At 37.3% G+C, this 6,415-nt stretch overlaps 1 protein-coding gene across 1 annotated transcript in view; it reads right to left on the minus strand.

Annotated features, from left to right (window-relative positions):
- FRYL (FRY like transcription coactivator) overlaps positions 1-6,415 on the minus strand; it is a 293,018-nt gene that overhangs the window by 285,875 nt on the left and 728 nt on the right. The window lies entirely within an intron of this gene.

Raw genomic sequence — 6,415 nt, forward strand, 5'->3', positions numbered from 1 at the left:
ACATATATACACTACCAAACATAAAATAGACAGCTGGTGGGAAGCAGCCACATAGCACAGGGAGATCAGCTCGGTGTGTTGTGACCACCTAGAGGGGTGGGATAGGAAGGGTGGGAGGGAGATGCAAGAGGGAGGGATATGGGAATATATGTATACGTATAGCTGATTCACTTTGTTATACAGGAGAAGCCAACACAACATTGTAAAGCAAGTATACTCCAATTAAGATGTTAAAAAAAATTTAAGAGGATAGAAATTATTTCAAGCATCTTTTCTGACCATAACTGTATGAAACTAGAAATGAACCATAGAAAGAAAAATGGGAAAATAACAAACACGTGGAGACTAAACAACATGCTACTAAAAAACCAAGAGCTCAATGATGAAATCAAAGAAAAAAGTCAGAGAATACCTTGAGACAAACAAAAATGAAAACATAACCTTACAAAATCTATGGGATGCAGCAAATGCAAGTCTAAGAGGAAAGTTCATAGCGATACAGGCCTTCCTTGGAAACAAGAAAAATCTCAAATAAAAAACCTAACCCACAACCTAAAAGAATTAGAAAAAGAACAAACAAAGCTGAAAGTCAGCAGAAGGAAGGGAATAATAAAGATCAGAGGGGAAAAAAATAATGGAAGATCAAAAATAAAAATAATAATAATAGGAAAGCTCAATAAAACCAAGAGCTGGTTCCTTGAAAAGATAAACAAAATCAACAAACCTCTAGCCAGGCTCACCAGGAAGGAAAGAGAGAGGACCCAAATAAACAAAATAAGAGATGAAAGAGCAGAAATAACAACTGATAACACAGAAATACCTAAATAAATAAATAAATAAGAAAAAAGAAAAAAGAAAAAAAGTACTGTGAACAGTTATATGTCAGCAAATTGGAGAACTTAGAAGAAATGGATATGTTTCTGAAAACATACAGTCTGCCAAAACTGAGTAAATAGGAAACAAATAATTTGAACAGACCAATCACTAGAAGTGAAATAGAATCTGTAATAAAACAAAAACAAAAAGAAAGAGAAACAAACAAACAAAAAACTCCCTGCAAACAAAAGTCCAGGACTGGATGGCTTCATTGGGTAATTCTACCAAACATACAAAGAACAACTTATACCTATCCTTCTCAAACTATTCCAAAAAACTGAAAAGGAGGGAACACTCCCAAATTCATTCTATGAAGCCACCATCACCCAGATACAAAAACCAGACAAAGACACTACAAAAAAAAGGAAATTATAGCCAATATCTCTGATGAATAGATGTAAAACTCCTCAACAAAATATCAGCAAACTGAATCCAACAATACATAAAAAGGACCGTACACCAAGATCCAGTCTGATTCATCCCAGGATCACAAGGATGATTCAACATACGTAAATCAATCAATGTGATATACCACATTAACAAAAGGAAAGACAAAAACCACATGATCATCTCAGTACATACAGAAAAGGCATTTGACAGCATTTAACATCCACTCATGATACAAACTCTCACCAAACTGGGTATAAAGGGACAACATAATAAAAGCCATTTACAACAATCCCACAGGCAACATAATACTCACTGGTGAAAAGCTAAAAGCCTTCCTGCTAAATTCAGAAACAAGACAAGGATGCCCACTCTCACCACTTCTATTCAACATAGTATTGGAAATCCTAGCCACAGCAGTCAGACAAGAAAAAGAAATAAAAGGTATCCAAATTGGAAGAGAAGAGGTAAAACTGGCATTATTTGCAGATAACATGATACTCTATATGAAGAACCCTAAGGTTCCACAGAAAAACTACTAGAACTAATAAATAAATTCAGCAAGGTAGCAGGATACAAGATTAACATACATAAATCTGTTGCATTTCTTTATACTAACAATGAAATATCAGAAAGTTTTTAAAAATCCCATTTAAATTGTATTTAAAAAATAATAAAATACCTAGGAATAAACTTAACCAAGGAGGTGAAAGACCTATACACTGAAAGATATAAAACACTGATAAAGAAACTTAAAGATGATTCAAAACAAAATTGAAAGATATCCCATGCACTTGTATTGGAAGAATTAATATTGTCAAAATGGCCATATTACCCAAACTAATCTACAGATTTCATGCAATCCCTATCAAAATATCCATGACATTTTTCACAGAACTAGAACAAATAATCTTAAAATTCATATGGAACCACAAAAGATTCAGAATTGCCAAAACAATCCTAAGGAAAAAGAACAAAGCTGGAGGTATAACCTGTCCAGACTTCAGACTATACTACAAAGTTAGAGTAATCAAGACAGCATGGTATTGGCACAAAAACAGACATATAGATCAATGGAAAAGGATAGAGAACTCAGAAATAAACCCACACACCAATTAATCTACAACAAAGGAGGAAAGACTATACAATAGAGAAAAGACAGTCTCTTCAACAAGTGGTGCTGGGAAAGCTGGACAACTACATGAAAATCAATCAAATTAGAACACTTTCTCATACCATACACAAAAATAAACCTGAGGGTTTCCCTCATGGTGCAGTGGTTAAGAATCCGCCTGCCAACGCAGGGGACACGGGTTCAAGCCCTGGTCTGGAAAGATCCCACGTGCTGCAGAGCAACTAAGCCTATGTGCCACAACTACTGAGCCTATGCTGTACAGCCCGTGAGCCACAACTACTGAAGCCCGCGTGCCTAGAGCCCGTGCTCTACAACAAGAGAAGCCACCTCAACGAGAAGCCCATGCACCGCAATGAAGAGTAGCCCCCGCTCACCACAACTAGAGAAAGCCCTTGCACAGCAACGAAGATCCGATGCAGCCAAAATAAAAAAATAAATAAGTGAATAAATAAATAAATAAACAAACAAACAAAATAAACTCAAAATGGTTTAAAGACCTAAATATAAGACATGAAACCATGTAAGTCCTAGAAGAGAACATAGGCAAAACGTTCTCGGACATAAATTATAGCAATATTTTCTTAGTCTCCTAAGGCAAAAGAAATAAAAGCAAAAATAAACAAATGGGACCTAATCAAACTTATAAGCTTTTGCACAGTAAAGAAAATCATCAACAAAATGAAAAGACAAACTACGGACTGGGAGAAAATATTTGCAAACAATGCGACTGACAAGGGATTAACATCCAAATACAAACAGCCCATACAACTCAATATCAAAAAAACAAATAACCCAATCAAAAAATGGGCAGAAGGCCTAAATAGACATCTCTCCAAAGACACACAGATGGCCAACAGGCACATAAAAAGATGCTCAACATTGCTAATTATTAGAGAAATGCAAATCAAAACCACAATGAGGTATCATACCAGTCAGAATGGGTATCATCAAAAAGTCTACAAATAGCAAATGCTGGAGAGGGTATGGAGAAAAGGGAACCCTCCTACACTATTGGTGGGAATTTAAATTGGTGCAGCTACTATGGAGAACAGTGTGGAGATTCCTTAAAAAACTAAAAATAGATCTACTATATGATCCAGCAATCCTGCCATTGGGTACATATCCAGAAAAGATGAAAACTCTAATTCAAAAAGCTACATGCACCCTGACGTTCATGGCAACACTATTTACAATAACCAAGACATGGAAACAACCCAAGTGCCCATTAACAGACGACTGGCTTAAGAAAATGTGGTATATATACGTACAATGGAATATTACCCAGACATAAAAAATAAAATAGTGTCATTTGCAGCAACATGTATGGACCTAGAGAATATTAGACTTAGTGAAGTAAGTCAGAGAGAGAAAGACAAATATTATATAGTATCACTTATATGTGGAATCTAAAAAATACTACAAATAAATCTGTATACTAAACAAACTCACAGACATAGAAAACAAGCTTATGGTTACCAAAGGCTAAACAGAAGGGGGAGGGATAAATTAGGAGTATGGGATTAACAGATACAAACTACTATACATAAAATAGATAAACAAGGATTCATTGTATAGCACAGGGCACTATATTCAGTATCTTGTAATAACCTATTGTGGATAAAAAATGTTGCCTGCCATATCAACAAACAAAGGATGCTGTGGCCATCAAGCCATCAGCCACTACCATAGCCCACCACCATGAGCCTGAAGGAACTCAGGATGGAGACAAAAGGGCTGCCCAATGCCAGCCGCCCCCAACAGTGAACACTGACAGGACACAGGATGGGAAAGAATAGGATACTGACCCTAGATAACTAAGGTGCATATCAAAGGAATGATTTCAATAACTCTTGCATCTTCCCATACATAGAAAAGCACTAAATTCATTAACCTGAGATGTCTGGTGTTCTTTAATTAACAGTAACTTTTGGTGTTCCAACTACCTGGTTTTTGTTGCAAAAACTCCTATATATGCTGGCTCCTCCCTTACCCCTTTGGAGCAGTCCCTCAGAGTTACCTGAGAGGCTGCCTCCTGGGCTTGATGTCCTCAGGAACTCTGCTGAATAAAATATAATTCTCAACTCTGAGGTTGTGCATGTTTTTCAGTCAACGCCATAATGGAAAATAATCTGAAAATACATATATCATCTATATGAATATGTGAATCACTTTGCTGTACACCTGAAACTGATGCAATATTATAAATCAACTATACTTCAATTTAAAAAAAGTCAAAGGTGAACCAACTTCCAGTAAGGCTTTGGATCTTACCCAATTTATGTTTGAATTCTTTGATTGCCGCATTGCCCAAATTACCAATGGACTCAATAATCTCTAACTGCCAGAAAATTCCAGTTTACCTTGAAATGTTTAGAATCTTATTTTTTCCCCACAGAACCATACACTTTCTTCAAATGAAATCCAATTTTTCAGTTAACTTGATTGCTGAGAAATATGTGGGCAACAGAAAATATACTCATCAATTTCTACCATGTGCCAAGTGTTAGGCCTGGCTTAGTAAGTATAAAGAATATGACAAAATTGGATTCTGTACCCTTACAATCTAGTCAGAAAGCAAAGAGGATATTTTGCTTCAGCATAAAGCTCACTATGTCTTCTAATTTTCCTATTTTTGTTTCTTCTTTTATAAAAAATGTACTCAAATTCATTTAAGAAACATTTATTGATTTCATACTGTGTGCCAATCATTTTGATGCCAGACAGGCTCCTACTGTTATGGATCTTTCATTTTAGTGAGTGGGGAGAAAGAGAAAAAGAGAGAGAGAGAGAGAGAGAGATTAGACAAATAATTGTTTTAGAGCATAAATTCTATGAAAATAATAAATGGAGTAACATGGAGAGTGACTGGGGAGCTATTTTAATTGGGTGATCAGGGAAGGCCTCGGATGTGGTGACACCTGGTGCAACGACAGACAAGAAATCATGTGACCATTTGGAGGAACAGTGTTACAGAAGCAGGAACAGCCATTGCGAAGGCCCTGAGCCCAGAACCAGCTTATCATGTCCCAGGAGCAAAATGAATATTAATTATTAATATTGATGATCTTATTTGGGATTATAACGATTTATAAGCCAAGGTCTCCGTCTGAAAGGAGCTCTGTGATAGAGACAGAAGTAAGCACAAAGATCGCAATACAGTGGCAGAACAACATTGCCTTGATAGAAGTATGTACAAAGTAAAGAGGTAGTAAGAAGAAGGAGTAATTAATTCTTAGGGTGTGTTTCAGGGAAGGCTTCACAAAGGAGGTAATGGAAAAACAGGATTCGAAATACCAATAGCATTGACAAGGCAGGAAGGATGGTTATGCCAGGAGCAACAGCACACAGGGAACTGTGAGTACAAAGGGCTGCAGGCTGCGTTTCTACAGTGAACACTAAAATAGAAGAAAGTGAGGCTCAAGAGGACAGAGGCCAAGCCATGAAAGGGCCTGATATTCTGTGCATGATGGGAGCTATCAAAAGGCGCTAAGGAAGCAACCACAGGATTGGATTTGTGTTTCAGATCCATCACCATAGGCTGTCTCTCTGAAATATGTCTGTGGGAGAATAAATTTGAGGCAGTGAAAAAGATGCAATGAGGCTGGTGACAGTGGGGCTCAGTAACAGGTAAAGATATCGGAGAGGTTTTTCGGAGTTAATCAAACAAATGGATAAGGGCCGACTGTTCACTGTTGAATGACCAATAACTTTCAGTATCTGGCTCACAGCAGGCACTCAACAAATATTTGTAGAATGAATGAATGGTGGCTGAGTGCGACAGCACGGTCTGACCAACAGAAGCCCGCAGCCCCGCACTCAAATACAAACACTTCCATTAATAGAGAACATTGAGCGCTAAAGCCTAGTTTAGGTGTGTTGCTTTAATCCTAACAAACCTATGAGGTAGGTCGTATTTCCATTTTCCAGATGAGAAAAACCTGAGGCTCAGAGAGAGCGATAACGTACCATGCCGGAGGTTTCTAGAACTAGGAAGAAGCTAGGCTCAAAAGTCAGCCA

This window comes from Stenella coeruleoalba (assembly GCF_951394435.1).
Source record: "Stenella coeruleoalba genome assembly, chromosome: 4".
NCBI classification, from domain to species: Eukaryota; Metazoa; Chordata; class Mammalia; order Artiodactyla; family Delphinidae; genus Stenella; species Stenella coeruleoalba.